Source organism: Sus scrofa, chromosome 1 (genome assembly GCF_054392235.1).
Source record: "Sus scrofa isolate SSC_HxYL_T2T_F1_AM1 chromosome 1, Sscrofa_HxYL_maternal_Yorkshire_Landrace_v2.0, whole genome shotgun sequence".
Lineage (NCBI taxonomy): Eukaryota > Metazoa > Chordata > Mammalia > Artiodactyla > Suidae > Sus > Sus scrofa.
Genome location: NC_139383.1, coordinates 84018168 through 84034795, shown reverse-complemented (window position 1 = coordinate 84034795; position 16628 = coordinate 84018168). Strand labels below are relative to the sequence as shown.

The 16628-nt window shown below is 37.7% G+C and overlaps 1 long non-coding RNA gene across 2 annotated transcripts in view; it reads right to left on the bottom strand.

Moving 5' to 3' along the window:
• LOC110260701 (uncharacterized) overlaps nucleotides 1-16628 on the bottom strand; it is a 47178-nt gene that overhangs the window by 16522 nt on the left and 14028 nt on the right. The window contains exon 3 of one of the 2 annotated variants that reach the window (XR_002344019.2): nucleotides 3326-6923. The exons of the other annotated variant lie outside the window; for it this stretch is intronic. This is a non-coding gene — a long non-coding RNA (uncharacterized LOC110260701). Of the gene's footprint in view, nucleotides 1-3325; nucleotides 6924-16628 lie in introns of those variants that run through there. 2 annotated transcript variants of the gene reach the window in all.

Sequence of the window (16628 nt, the reverse complement as noted above, 5' to 3'; positions counted from 1 at the left end):
CATAGTGGTTGTATTTATTTTATGTACTGTAGTGTGTATATGCTAATCCCAAACTCCTAATTTATCTCTCCTCTCTACCCAATGCCCTTAGGTAACCATGAAGTTTGTTTTCTATGTCTGTGAGTTTATTTATGTTTTGTAAATAAATTCATTTGTATTTTTTTTTAGATTCCACATATTATTGATATGTGAAATTTGTTTTTCTATGACTTAATTCACTTAATATGATAACCTCCAGGTCCATCTATGTTGCTGCAAATGGCATTATTTCATTCTTTTTTATGAGTAGTATTCCATTGTATAAATACACCACATCTTCTTTATCCATTCATCTGTCAATGAACAATGAGGTTGCTTCTGTGTCTTGGCTGTTGTAAATATATCTCTGCACCGAGGTAATCTGTATGAATTAAGAGTTTTCCCCGGATATATGCCCGGAAGTATAGAATCGCTGGATCATATCATAATTCTATTTTTAGTTTTTTGAAGAACATTCATACTGTTTTTCATAGTGATTGTAACAATTTACATTCCCACCAACAGTGTAATAGAGTTCCCTTTTCTGTGCACCTTCTCCAGCATTTATTGTTTGTAGACTTTAAATTTTTCTTTTCTTTCTTTCTTTCTTTCTTTTTCTTTTTAGTGCCACACCCACGGCATATGGAGTTTCCCAGGCTAGGGGTCGAATTGGAGCTGTAGCTACCGGCCTACCACCATAGCCACAGCAACACCAGATCCAAGCCACAACTGCAACCTACACAGCTCACAGCAACACCAGATCTTTAACCCACTGAGTGAGGCCTGGGATGGAACCTGCTTCTTCATGGATGCTTATCAGATTCATTTCCACTGAGCCATGATGGGAACTCCCTAAAATTTTTTTTATTAAATTTTTTTCTTTTTCCTTTTTAGGGCCACACCTGTGGCATTGAAGTTCCCAGGCTAGGGGTCAAATTGGAGCTACAGCTACCAGCCTATGCCACAGCCACAGCAACAGCAACATGGGATCCAAGCCATGTCTGCCACCTACACCACAGCTCATGGTAATGCTGTATTGTTAATCCATTGCGAGAGGCCAGGGATCAAACCCACATCTTCATTGATGCTACTTGGGTTCGTACCAGCTGAGCCACAACAGGAACTCCCTGTTTGTAGACTTTTGATGATGGCGATTCTGCCTGGTGCAAGGTGACACCTCATTGTAGTTTTGATTTGCATTTCTCTAATAATTAGCAGTGGTAAGATCTTTTCATCTGCCTGATAATCATCAGTATGTCTTCTTTGGAGGCATATCTATTTAAGTCTTCTGTTCATTTTCTTTTTCTTTTTTTTAAATTTATTTATTTATTTATTTTTTAAAATTACTCAAATGAATTTATCACATCTGTAGCTGTATAATGATCATAACAATCTGATTTCACAGGATTTCCATTCTGTTCATTTTCTGATTGTGTTGTTTGTTTTTTGATATTGAGCTGTATGAACTGTTTGTATATTTTGAAAATTAATCCCATGTCAGTTGCATCGTTTGTAAGTATTTTCTTCCATTCTGTGAGTTGTCTTTTTATTTATGATTTCCTTTGCTGTGCAAAAGCTTTTAAGTTTAATCAGGTCCCATTTGTTTATTTTTGTTTTTATTTTCATTATTCTAGGAGACAGATCCCCAAAATACTGCTGTTATTTATGTCAAAACGTTTTCCTTTAGGAGTTCTGTAGTATCTAGTCTTATACTTAGGTCTTTAATCCATTTTGAGTTTATTTTCGTATATGATGATAGTGAGTGTTATAATTTCATTCTTTTACATGTAGCTGTCTAGTTTTCCTAGCATCACTTATTGAAGAGACTTGTTTTTTCTTCATTGCATGTTTTTGTCTTCTTTGTTATAGATTAATTGAACATAAGTCTGTGGATTTATTTCTGGGCTTTCTATCCTATTCAGCTAATCTAAGTGTCTGTTTTTGTGCCAGTACCATACTATTTTGATGACTGTAGCTTTGTAGTATAGTCTGAAGTCAGGGAGCCTGATTCCTCCAGCTCTGTTATTCTTTTTCAAGATTGCTGCTGGTTATTTGGGGTCTATTGTGTTTCCATACAAATTTGAAAATTATTTGTTCTAGTTCTGTGAAAAATACCGTAGGTAATTTGATGGGGATTGTATTGAATTTGTAGATAGCCTTGGGTCATATGGTCATTTTAACAATACTGCCTCTTCCAATCCAAGAACACAGTATATTTTTCCATTTGTTTGTGTTCCCCATCCGTTTGTGTTTTCCTCAATTTCTTTTATCAGTGTCTTATAATTTCTAGAGAACAGGTCTTTTTCCTCCTTTGGTAGATTTATTCCTAGAGGAGTACCTTGTTTAAATTTATTGGGATCCTGAGCTATAGTTGTAACTTGGGCACCAGTATTGAACAAGGCCTTGAAAGCCAATAGGGGCATCTTAGGCAATGTCAAAATTAATCTAGAACCAATGTTGTAGAGGTGCAAAAGCCAATCAATGTTGTGTTATATAAATTATTTTAGTATCTTTTGGATTTATAATTGAGTCAAGTTGTTGAACTCTGTTTGATTTCTGATTTCTCCCCTCTAGCAATGTCCCCCACACCTCTATTTGGTGATTACTGGATATACTCTGTAAGATTGTCTTTACTCTGCTCATAATTATAAGTTTCTTCTTATAGAGAGTCACAACTTAGTACTGTCATGGTTAGGGGCCTCTCTTATGGTTACTGCTGCTTTATTGGGTTTAGAGACACAGAACTTAAGTCAGTTTTGAAATAACTCTTTAGCATGTTGATAAATTTCTGCATTCAGTGGAATCCAGCATCTTTGTTGGTCATTTTGCAGTTATCCAAAAGAGGGATGGCATCCTAGGCTTTAGAAAAAATTTTTTTAATTGTAGTTGACAGAATATATCATATTAATTTCAGGTGCACAATATAGTGGTTTGACATTTGGGTACATTACACACTTACTGGTTTGCTCAGATGTGAGGCAACAAAGGAAGAGGGAGGAGTAAGGCTTGAAAGTATCAGAGATCAAACATCACACAATGGAATCAGACTCTTAGCCTTTAGCTCCAGACAGTCTTGTCTGGCAGTGATGTAGGGAGAGACAGGTGACACAGGACAGTTTCAGTAGTTAAGATGGTACCTTATATTGGTTTTTAACTCACAAATCAAAAAGAAAAACCTTCCCTGACCCAGTATAAAGATGTTGCCATTATTTAGTGGGTCAGTTTGTAGGGCTAGCTGGCTTTGACCTTTGAATGAATGAATGGAGGAGGTTGGCTGAATCTAGCAGCCAGGGCACATCATACTCTATACTTCTTTCTTCTCTCTCTTTTTTTTTTTTTAAGTTTGTTTTTTGGCTGCACCTGCAGCATGCCGAATTTCCTGGACCAGGGATCGAATTCGTGCCACAGCAATGCTTCATCCTTTACCTGATATGACACCAGGGAATTCCTTTTCTCTCCTTGATTAGTGTTCTAATGAGAAATGAATTTACCAGAGAGATTGAACAAATCTGATATCTTAATAATTTAATTCTGGCTTGTCAAGTTAAATGTTGGGTGGTATTAAGTTCTAAAATCCTTACAGTATGTTGCTCACATATAGGTAGGGAGTTTTAACTTAGCTTTATACTATATACTGCAGAGACATTTCATATTACTTAGGGAAGTGCTTGGGCATTAAATTATTTTGTCCTCTTAATGGGACAGTGTGGTAGAGACTATTGCGTAGATGAGGAAACTGAGGTACATTGGAGGTTAAATAACCTGCCTGTTGTTCACACAGCTAGTAAGTGGTAGAGTTAGGATTTAGATCTGGCTCCAGACTCCACTTCTCAATCACTGTGCTGTGATAACCACAATGCTATACATTATTAGAGAAATTAGGACCATGTTTCTCTTTAACAAGCATGGTATACAGGACTATGGATAAGTCACCATAATTTAATTTCGATTTCAGAGTCCTCATGCTTTCATTTTTTTCTTTTCTTTTCTTTTTTTTTTAGGGCCACACCTATGGCATATGGAAGTTCTCAGGCTAGGGGTCGAATTGGAGCTGCAGCTGCCGGCCTACACCACAGCCACAGCAACTCAGGGATCTGAGCTGTGTCTGTGACCTACACCACAGCTCACAGCAATGCCAGATCCCCGACTCACTGAGTGAGGCCAGGGATCAAAACCGCATCCTCATGGATACTAGTTAATTCACTTCCACTGTGCCACAACAGAAACTCCCTCATGTTTTGATGTCAAGCCATAAATGCAATGTCACTACGTTTCAACAGTATTTAACATATGTGAAGAAATGATAAATATAAAGCCCTGAATAAGATATTGTATGGGCATGAGAGCAATCTGAGAATTCCATTTGGAAATCTAAAATGGAAAAAAAAAATCGCAAGAGTTTCTGTTGTGTCTCAGCAGGTTAAGAATCTGACTAATATCCATGAGGATGCAGGTTTGATTCCTGACCTCGCTTAGTGGGTTAGGATCCAGCGTTGCTGCAAGCTGCATGTAGGTCACAGGTGCAGCTCAGATCTGGCATTGCCATGGCTGTGGCAAAGACCTGCAGCTGCAGCTCCAATTCAACACCTAGCCTGGAAACTTCAAAATGCTGCAGGTGTGGCCCTAAAAAAAGAAAGAAAGAGGGAAAGAGAAAGAAAAATCACAATAGCCTAAAACAGCAGCACTTTTTTTAAAACAAGTAGTATCACTGTTTTATTTCCTAGATGGGTTCATAGATTTCCTTTGTGACTTTAAATGAGCAGTTTTATGCTGTTGGCTGCATCCATTTGGGGGTAATGTTTTCTACAAAGTGAAACTTAGTTTTGAACATAAGTATAATAAGACTGATGTCTTAAGCCTTAGGCCCATCAAGGCTTCTCTTGAATGTTTTGACCTTAATTATCTGATCTGACGCCTGTGTTTAGCATTTGAGTATGATGGTTGAGAAATTTTCCCTGTTAGGGTTTAGAATAATTTGTCATGTCTTTTCAGCTTAATTTTGGCTGAACAGTTGCCCTCTGGGTGGAGAAGCTGAGAACAAACTCCTTCTTGTATGTCTGCCAGGGTGTTAATCACAGTATCCTCAGCAAGGCCCCGCATCTGGGATTCCTCTGCTATCCGTGTAAACCCTCCCTGGCATGTGCTGCAAGAAGTCTATTTGTCAAGCCACCTGCATCTTTGTGTTCAAATCAGCTTCTTCTTATTTTGAGCAACTCTATTGGTCGCATCAGCAAAATAATCCTCTTAGTCCAAAGAAACACCTTTTTTAATTAAATTGACTTCTAGTGTAAAATACAAAATGCACTTTTAGTTTTGACTTGTCTTCTGCTACAGTTGACTCTTTTGCTTGTGTGGGTTGCTACAGTATTGGTCTGATGACCTTCTATAAAAGATGCTGCAATATAAATAAAATGTAAAGGATCATTGAGTCAGATTTTTCTATGTGTCTCATCTACCCGTGGGTTGGAGGTAGGCTGCTCTTCCATTGGGAAGACCTGACTCAATTCTATGATTCCATGGTAGAAACAAAAAAATGGAATTTAAGTAAACCCAATCAGTAATGTTGACTTTTAGGATATTTGACAATTTGTTACTGTCTTTTATTTTTCTTGAGAAACTCAATATGCAGCCAAGATTTTGTCAAGAAACCTGAGTACAGAGAGTTGATAGTACTTGACCGATGGAAGGAACTAGTTTCAGCCAATTTTCAAGTTTAATCAAGTTCCAAGCTGGGTTGAGGCTTAACTCAAGAGGACTTTTCTTCTGGCAACAGTTTCTGGACTCCCTGACCAGCTCCAAAGGCTCTTGCGGTACCACAATCTCCAGGGTAGACTGAGTGCATTAATTGCGATGAGGTTTAGTTGTGAGTGGTGGAAAACTCAGTAGAATCCCATTTATTTCCCTTTCTTACAAGTCTGTGGATCTGAAGTCCAGAGGCCATATGGCAGCCTTGCTCTATGAAACTCTCAGGAACTCAGGATCTTCTAGCTCACTGCTCCTCTGTCCCTGGTAGTCAGCCCTGATCCTTTTGGTCTAAGTTGGCTTGAGTCTGGGATGCCTTTGGGATAAGCCCTTGAGAGCTTTACTTCATCCAACAGCTAGTGGACCAGTCTTGAGAAAACAGCTCATTTGCCAGGATGTGTTTTTGTCTGTGTTTGTTTTGTCAACAGAGAGGATAGTCAGCTTCTCTCTTTAAAATTTTGCTTCTGACTCTTACCTGTGTACTTTGCCTATTGAAAAACAGCCCCTTGTTTTAATTGCAAATGTGGTGAAAGCCCTAAGGTTTGTTTGTTTGTTTTGGAGTGGGGTACATGTCCTTCTTTTCCTCTGAACTTAAAGTGAATCATCTAACTGTGGTTCAAATTACTGAGGTTTTCATTTCAGGAAATATTCACTCAGTGCCTTCTAAGGTTCAAGAACTATGCCTGAAGATATGGGAATTGATGATGAACAAGATAGAGTTGATGCATTCTCACAGTAGAAATGAGGTAAGCCTACAGATAACTCAAATACAAAGCAAGGTGTGAATATAAAAGCCACACAATGTTGTGTAAAACTAAAGGAGAGGTTAACTTTTACTAGATGAGTCAGAGACGGCTTCATGGAGTCAGTGTCTTTAGATCTGGGCGGAACTGGTCACCATTCCCATCCCTGCCAGCCTCCTTGTGGATAGTACAGCCATCTCCCATTTTAGAGGCTGAAAGTATTGGATGCTTTTATTTCTTGCCTTCTTTGAGGCTGAGAATGAGCATGGATAATTCTTTTTAATTAGCACCTTTGCAGAGGTCTGGTAAATGCATGCTGCCAAAGCTTTTCCTTCCTTTCAAAAAGGTAGATGAGAAGAACTCCTCTCTTCTTTTTTGATGTAGGAAGGGATGGCTGGAGCAGTGGCAACTGTCTTGCAGCTATAAGGAAACAAGCCTCAAATCAATGGCCAACATGTTAAAGATAGTAAAGTAGAATAATGGAAAGCACACAGCTCTTTCTATCCCAGAACTTCTTGCTATGTAAGGTAATAAATGTCTGTAATATTTAAAGCACAATTGGTTGAGTATTCTGTTACAGGAAGCTCTAAGCATCTTAACTGAGAGAGTTGGATTTCCCTGGACAGTTGGGGTTATGGTAGGTGGTGGGGTAGAGTGAAGTAGTGTTGGAGAGAGAATATCCCAGTCAACAGGAACAGTGTGAACAGAAGTATGGAAAGGAAAAACTCAGGTTATATTGGGGAAATCGCAAGTAGTTTGGTTTGGTTGGAAAAGAGAGGATGTTAAGTATGGGATATAACTGATAAGACAATCTGGGACAAGATCATGGAAGACTTTGTAGCCATATTTCAGAGTTTAGAACTTATTCAACAAGAAACAATAAGCAGCTGAAGGTTTTTGATTAGGGAGTAGAGAACTATAATCAAAGCCATGCTTTTTGGAGAGAAGAATATCATATGTATACACACATACATATACACTTTCTCATGGTTATACTTCTCTTTTGAATTTTCTCTGTCCTGTCATCAAGAACATATGACTTAAAAAGCAAAAAGAGGGACAGACTTTTATGCATTTTATACCACTGCTGGTTAACTTTATGTGACTGCTTAACAATTTTTATTGCATAAGGCAGTTTCTCTTTAATTAACTGACTCTCACTGAAGCATCTTTAAAATGAAAAGATGTGATTTTATGGAGTTTACAGATGAGAAGAGAGATGCTTATTTTCTTTTCATATGCAATTATTTTGTGGTTTTACCAAGAGTTGAAGCAGTTTTATCAACATTAGTTCCCTCACCCTCAGACCACTATTGCCCTTCAAGTTTTTTTTTCTGAAATGAATTTATTTTTAAAGGATTGAAGATGACACATTAACGTATTTAAACTTAAGTATGAAATATGTAATTGGTTTATATAAGTGAACCAAATAAATCTGACTTCATGATTTGGCAGTAAAATGTTATTTCAAAGCTCTAAATTATTATTTAGATAATGTGTTCTTTAGGAAACAGGCATATTATTCATTAGGAGTTTTAGTTTATTTCAGAAAGTGAAGGCAGATTATGTCAGAGTAAACGGAGTGATTGCTTTTCTTTAGTAAAAACTGAGCAAAGCTTATCGTGTTTTGGACTTCCAGAAAGATGATCAGAATCCAGTAGAAATTGCTCTTGTTCCGAACAAAGCTTTTCAGAATTTTTCTGGATGATTTACAGCATAATTCTGTTTTCAATGAATTCTGAAAATACTGCATACAAGGCACAAAGTATTTGATAAATGAGGGCAAAATAATAAATGTGGCCCATTCAAAACTATTGTATTAGGCAAAACCAGCTGTTACTGTTATATTTGTCACCAAGGATTGTTATTTTATTCTATAACATAATTGTCTCATACATTGTTTGGGACCATGGCACCAAGCCTCCAATTGTATGAGAGGATTTCTAGAAAAAAAAAATTAAAGTCACATTAAAAGTCTGTTATAGTATTGAATTGATTAAAAGTTTAAAATTTAGAATTAAAAAAATTTTTTGACCTAACTTTAATAATTAGTTCTGAAAATTAAAAGACCCATCTTTCCTATGTAAGAAAGATGTGCAGATGTGTCTTAGATCAATGCATCTCAAATCACAGTGAACATATAAGTCACCTAGAGGGCAGTTTCTCCCTCTGAAGGTCTGGGGTGGAGCCTGAGGTTCTGCATTTCTAACAACCTCAGTGCCTAGGCTGATGGTACACTGGCTACATTTTGAATCACTTGGTTTTAGAGGAACAGAAGAAAGAATTGCTCCCATTGCCAAACCAGAAAAATGTATTCTGCAAATTGATAGATCAATTTAATCACATGTAAATTGGTCATGAAGTGCTGTGATCAGAAAAGGCCATCATTCAATACTCAACTGTTTGCAACTGCAATAATGCATGACAGTTTAACTTGGTCACATTTTCTAAAATGTTTTCCTTTTGCATCCTGACCTTCTGCCATGACGAGTTTAAACTAGTCTAGGATGCAGACATCAAATATAATAAGTTCACGTTCTGGATTTGCATGTGGAAGGAAACTTGGAATGCGTCTTTTCCAAGTCTTTGAACATATTTAGGTGAAGTCATTTTCATTAATTACTCTTAGCAAGTAATTAAGGCTCTGTTTGGAGCTACACACGAATGCACATCTTTCAGATGCTGGATTTTGCTTGATACCATTTTGCAGACATTCAGACTAGTTACTGGTCTTTCATAGACACTTGTAAAACAGGAAAGGAAGGAATTTAAGCAGAACTAATCCTGTAACTAATAACAGATGAGTTATAGAGAGGTTTTTTTTTTTTTTTTTTTTTTAATATTGAACTCTAGGCATTTAAGAGAAAATTTCTCTTTCTGCAAAGCTGATTTTTCCCCCTACCTCTTGAGTAAAATCATCTTACACCAGTAAAGGTTAAGGGAAGTAAATATTTATCCCTCTAGTTGCAAACAGAGCATTTTAACAAGTAAGAGGGAGACTCCTCTGGCCCACAATGCTGGCTCCAGATAGATGGTGCCAGGCGCAAAGGCTTGGGTGGAGGGCTTACCCTGTAGGACTCCTCCTGCTAAACCCAGCCCTCCAGGCAGCTCCTGAGGACAGAGGGCCAGATGCAAATGAGGTGTTTTTTTTTTTTTCTTTTCTTTTTTTTTTTGAGAACTGGCAGTTTTCTTTGTCTTATCTGTGGATGTCAGCAAAGTAGTCAGTCATTCAATGTTTTTCTGTCCAAGTTATTTGTCATATTTTGCATTCTTCAAAGATCAAGTGTGGGATCAGTGATGAGCACCACAAATCTTTTTGTCTTTTTTTTTGTTTGTTTAAATCTTTTTAGGGCCACACAATTGGCATATGGACATTCCTAGGGGTCGAATCGGAGCTATAGCTGCCAGCCTACAACATAGTTCACGACAACTCCAGATACTTAACCTACTGAGTGAGGCCAGGGATGGAACATGTATCCTCATGGATATTAGTCCAGTTTATTACCACTGAGCCACAACGGGAACTCCTGCACCACAAACCTTAACTGAAATGATACTTTACTATAAGCTAGAAGAATGCCAGACTCAGTTACTGGCCTAAAGAGATTTTTGATTCACTTGAAACACTCAAAATGTTACTGTTTCCTCATTAGCATGTAGATCTCAGTTTCTATGGTAGGAGAAATCCCCTAATTACAAAACAAAAGTAATTAGAAATAAACTTCCAAGACAGAAAGAACAGAAATGCCATTATACAGTAAGCCACACACCTTGAGATAGTATGACCTGAAATATTTGGTATCTGATACACCCTTGCCTGCCCATTAAATAATAGAGCGTCTACTAATACTTTAGTGCACAGCATATTGTGCACTAAAATGTATATTTTACTCTAAAGTGGAAGGGGGAGTGGAGTTTGGAGTTCCTGTCGTGGCACAGCAGAAACCAACCCAACTAGCATCCATGAGGATGCAGGTTCCATCCCTGGCCTCACTCAGTGGGTTACGGATCTGGCATTGCCATGAGCTGTGGTGTAGGTCGCAGATGTGGCTTGGATCTGGTGTTGCTGTGGCTCTGGTGTAGGCTGGTGGCTACAGCTCTAATTAGACCCCTAGCCTGGGAAACTCCATGTGCCACAGGTGTGGCCCTAAAAGGACAAAATAGACAAATAAATAAATAAAGTGGAAGGGGGAGGATACAAAACGGTATACATTTTGTGTAATTGATATAATTGCTATAAACAAAAAAGCATAGAAAAATATCTAAAATGCTGTCTTGTGGCTCAGTGGGTTAAGAACTTGACACAGTGTCTGCGAGAATGCAGGTTTGATCCCTGGCCTCACTCAGTAGGTCAAGGATCCGGTGTTGCTGCAAGCGGCGATGGAGGTCCCAGATCTTGCTCGGATCTGGCAGATGTGGCTGTGGTACAGGCTGGCAGCTGCAGATCAGATTCAATCCTTATCCTGGGAAACTCCATATGCTGTGGGTGCAGCCCTAAAAAGACAAAAAAAAAAAAAAAAAAAAAAAGAAGACACTGGTCCTAACTAAGCTTCCTAACAGGCATTTTCAGCCTGCCAGAGGGGGAATGGCTGGATTGCCCCCGTGCAGCTGGCTAAAGATATTTTTATTTCTTAAAAATATTTCCCTTTATAAAATTGCCTCTGGATAAAAGCATAAAACTTCAACCACTAATTAATATGCATAAAACAGTGATAATTAAGACAGCATCAAAACCTCCTCAAAGAAGCCAAAGTAAACAAAAGGCAATTAGAGATAACAGAATTGTGAGTACATTTTGTCACAGGTATTTTGCTCCTTTTATTACCAAGATATGGGGTTTTGCCCTAGATTTGTAAGTAGCCTTTGGCAGGACAGAGCTCTCCACAAGAGAGAGCAGATCTGATTTGGCCACATTTTGGTGTGGCATACCGTTAAAGAAGTTCCAGGTAACACTAGGAGAATCAGCCTGCTGAAAGCTGATGAGTGTATGTGTGAAAGGGTTCTTGTGCACCTGAGCATGTCTCCACCTTTTTTTTGGTTGTTGTTGTTGTTTAGCATTTTAGGGCGACACCCACAGCCTACGGAAGTTCCCAGGCTAGGGGTTGAATTGGAGCTACAGCTGCCGGCCTACACCACAGCCACAGCAACTCAGGATCTAAGCCACATATGTGAACTACACCACAGCTCACGGCAATGCTGGATCCTTAACCCACTGAGCAAGGCCAGGGATTGAACCCGCAACCTCACAGTTCCTAGTCTGATTCATTTCTGCTGCGCCATGATGGGAATTCCATGCATGTCTCCACCTTTAGCACTCCTGCTCTAACACACTGGGCAGCGCTGGTGTGGTGACATTTCCTGCCTGGATGGTGCCCTCTTGGGCTTCCAGACCCTATCGACACTTCTCTTTTTCTTGGATGACTTCTCAGGGGTCACTTAAAAAGAATCGGAACATTATGGGACTGTTTTAACATTAACAAATTCAAGGTGGTATTTTCTTATGAAAGCAAGCAAAAGTGAATCTTTTCATTTTCTCTAGCTGTCAGTTACAGGGTGAGGTGGAAGAGAGTAACACAAATCAGCTTAATGGAAAAACGTCTGTGTTATTTTTTAGAGCAGCTTTTCAGTTATAAGATACCAAGTACAAATTTCTCTGTGTGTGTCTATATGAGTGTGTGCGTATATATCTGTATCTATATATGTATATATTTACTGCAAATGCTTAAGATGACTACATAAAAGGCAGCAGGAGACTTACTACATTTGTGAATTCCTCTATATCCTTGATCTATCATGATTATTAACTTATAAAGAGAGAAACATCTGGCAGGCTGGAAAATAGTCCTTTCTGAGGACTAGTTTTATGTAGAGTGAAACTTTACTGAAATAATTTATTTATTTTTGCTACAACTGCCAGGGACTGAACCCCGGCCACATAGCAACCCAGGCCATAACAGTGAAAATGCTGGATCCTTAACTGCTAGGCCACCAGGGAACTCCTAGAGTGAAATTTTATATGGTGTATTTTTTTCTCTACATCCCAGTGTTTTTGCAAAATAATAAAATAAATACAAATTGAATGCAGCTTCTTTTTTTCCTAGGAAGAATGATTGTTGTGCATTTTTGTCTTACTGCTTGGCATGGGGAAAAATTGTATCTCCTGGGGATAAATCATTAATAACAATGGTAAATGTCTACATTTAGTAAAAGGGGTTCATTTACATGGCACGAAAATCCTCATTTGGATGAAGCTTTTACTTAAGGTGGTTGTTTCTGAATAATTGATTTCTTCCCTAGTGTTTAAGTAGCTCTTCATTTTGTACCCTCCTAACACTTTCAAAAGTGACTTGAACTCACTGTGACAATTACTGTTTATAATATATATCATTAAGAAAAAGGTGCATATTTCAGAAAAACAAAACTGAGCTAGGCTGTTTTGGAGGCTCAAACACTTAAATATATTTTAGGAAAAATTGTTTTTTTTTTTCCTAGCTGGAAGCCATAGCAATGTACATGACATACAAATTTTAAAAATTCTTTTGTCTAACTATATTCAATAAATACCAATATACATTTTCAAGAAACCAATATTTAAAAATAATGATTGTATATCATTTGCCCCTATATTTAAGAGTATATTTGTTTCCCCTTTTCTAAAATTAATCTAATTTATGTATTTCCTTTTAAAATAACTCTTTTGGAAAATGGCCAAAATTGAAATATTTGTTCACATAAAATGTGTACTGGGTACATGAAATCAGTGGGTAGCTTATTTGTTTTACTTATTCCACACCAATTATTCATAGTACTTATGCATCTAACGGCATTTTTCTGGACCATCGTAACATTTTACGATGTGTGGAAGAGGTTAAAAAAATATATAATTCCATAGATGATATAAACTTGCAAATAATGCATGGTTACATTTTTTTCTTGGCAATGGCAAATGGATATTGGCTTAACTGTTCTATCTGAAGCTTTCATGAAGCGTATAAGAAACATTTGATTATGTCTAAAGAAAATGCATTTTCTTATCAAACCCACACAATTAACAAAGCAGAAGACAGTGTTTCCACATCTCCCACCTACCAGTTCATCTGGACAGATTCTCCTACGTTTATTTTCATCTGGATGACAAAGAGCATGTATTTCAGTGTGAATTTTGGAAAGGGATAAGATCTCAGAAACTGTGCTGACTTCCACTACTGCAGCATTCAATTTACATTCTGAGATAGGATTTGATGCTGTATTGCAAAGTCTAGGGTGGTGTGAACAGGGAATCAAATTTGGGAAGGCTGGCACACTGTGAGATTAGGAACTGGGACGGTGGAATCAAAGACTAGGTTCAAATCTTGGTCTCTTCTCACTTCCTATTTGGATGAACTTAAGCAAATAGCTGTCTTCTTTTCTCATTTATAGAGTAACTCTTAGAGAGTTATTTACCTCAAAGTGTCAAGGTAGTCAAGTGAAATATTTAAAATATAAAATGAAATAGTAAAAAATAGAATGTAAAATGCTTGGCATGCTGAAGTGGAAAATAACTGGTATCTGTTGCTGTATTAGTTTCCTCCCCTGACAACCCGATAATTTAGATCATACACCTACATTTCATCTGAGAAAATTATGCCGTTTTTAAAGTTATAATTGAAAATTTAAGAGTATTAATACCTATATAACACATGCATTACATCATATAATAACAGTTTCCTTGTGCTCAGTTAAACTTATTCCATGGTATGATACCATGGTAGAACTATATCATGGTTCTCATTTTTCAGTTAGGAAACCAAAACAAGAAAAATTAACCAATTGAATTGACCAGTTACAGAATCCACAGCAAAGTGGGAAGTTCAATATGTATATTAAAATTCCAAAGATATAGAACTTGCATTTGAATAGGAGAAAGTGAATTTATAAAGTGGTTGTATATAATTGATTCTATAAAGAAGATACTCAATACATTGATTTAGAAACACGGTTTTCCTTTGCAGTTGACTGCATGCTAATAGTAGAAAAGTTTTTCACATACTTTAATGGCATTTGAATTTATTTCTGGAATACTGGCAGAAAGAAAAAACCTTTACTTTTGAGTGATGGAAGAGTCTTTCAAAATATCATGGCAAAGGAACAAAATCTTTTTTCATGGCACGTAATGCCAAGTTAATGCTTAGCTTAGCTTTGGATACACATTTGGTGTTTCTTGAGGACCTTGACACTGCTGTAATCATTATTCACATTCTTTAAAAAAATTTTAAAAATTATAGTTGATTTATAATGTTGTGCCATTTTCTGCTGTACAGCAAAGTGAATCAGTCATGCATCTATATACATTCTTTTTCTCATGTTAGCTTCCATCATGTTCTATCCTAAGATACTGGACATAGTTCCCTGTGTTGTACAGTAGGACCTCATTGCTTATCCATTCTAAATGTAACAGTTTGCGTCTACTAACCCCCAAATCCCAGTCCATCCTACTCCTGCCCCTCTTTCCCTGGCAATCATAAGTCTGTTCTCTATGTCTGTGAGTATCAAGCATATTCTCATACAGACATCACATTTTTTCTCTTTTGTATGAAATTTTATTCTCTGGAGTTCCCCTCATGGCTCAGTGGTTAACGAATCTAATTAGGAACCAAGAGGTTGCGGTTCAATCCCTGGCCTTACCCAGTGGTTAAGGATCCAGCGTTGCCGTGAGCTGTGGTGTAGGTAGCAGATGCGGCTTGGATCCCATGTTGCTGTGGCTGGAGTATAGCCGGTGGCTACAGCTCCAATTAGACCCCTAGCCTGGGAACCTCCATATGCTGCAGGAGCAGCCCTAGAAAAGGCAAGAAGACCAAAAAAAAAAAAAAAAAAAAAAAAAAAAAGAAAAGTAAGAAATTATATTCTCTAGCCATATATAAATTACCATTTTGCTATTCACAATTTTATTAATATACAATTTCTCACTTTTGATTTCACCAGGATGCACATTTATTTTCCATTTTCCATTTTATTACAATGTCTTGCAAGATTAAGTATTCTTACTGTTAATAAGTATCTGACAGATTAAAACAATCAATATATGGCCCAATTCCCTAGCCTATTATTCAAAGATCTTTTCATCTGATTAACCAACCAACATCTGTGGATCCATAAGAAGAATTTCTCTAATTTTATTCCATCTTCATTTGAGATAGAGGGAGGAATGGTGCTGATCTTATCATTTTTAAGAGTTTAGTGATTTTATCATGAGAGAATCATTAATCCAGCCAGTTTGATTAGTCTGTTTATCCCACAACTCTGTATCTCCTTATATTTACAGCTGCCATTTCAGAAGTCCAAGAAGTAGGAAGATCTCACAAAAGATAAACTTTTACATTATTTAAACAGCGTAGTATTCACAAAATAAATATGTGTTCTAGTTCAACAAGCAGGCACTTCTTTGCCCTCTCTGGGTCCCCAGAGAACGGCAACTCATTAAACCCAGATGCATTTGGACATCAGACCCCCGTCTCTAAGAAGGAGGGGGGTCATCACAAGGAGGAACTTGGAACTGCAGGGTACAATTCCCCTCCCACTGGAAATCTGCTTTAATGAACATATTCTTGCCTCATAGGGCAATCCTCACACTCTCACATTGCTCTCAGAAAGAACACCTGGGATTCTTCAGCATTGCCACGTGCAGAGAACAGTTCAAAAGAGGCCTGCTGAGACCTCCAAGATGGATTGCTAGATTCTGAGAGTCACCTCTGAGACCCAAAGTGCTGTGCTCTGCAACTTCTGTTTGCATCATTAGGTTGAGGAATTTCAGCAAAGCTCACCACAGTTACTTGTAGCCAATCTGAGCAGATATAAAGGCAAGTGTTCTCTCTTTCAAAGCCAGAAACATACAAAGGGCAAATAAAACCCAGGGTTAGATAAACCTCTCACAACTACCCTCCTCGACAAAATACTCATCAGCCAAAGCTTTTCAGTATAAATATGGTGTTCCACTAAAAATGAGAAAAATATTTCCCCACTTGATGCAGTTTTGAATGTTTCCCTTGGCATGCAAGGTTAGTTAGTAAAGAATAATTAGATCTGGGGTATTGAGCATAGAGATTTCACACTGGGTCTGCATGACAGGGAGCTAGGTCAGGCTCTGGA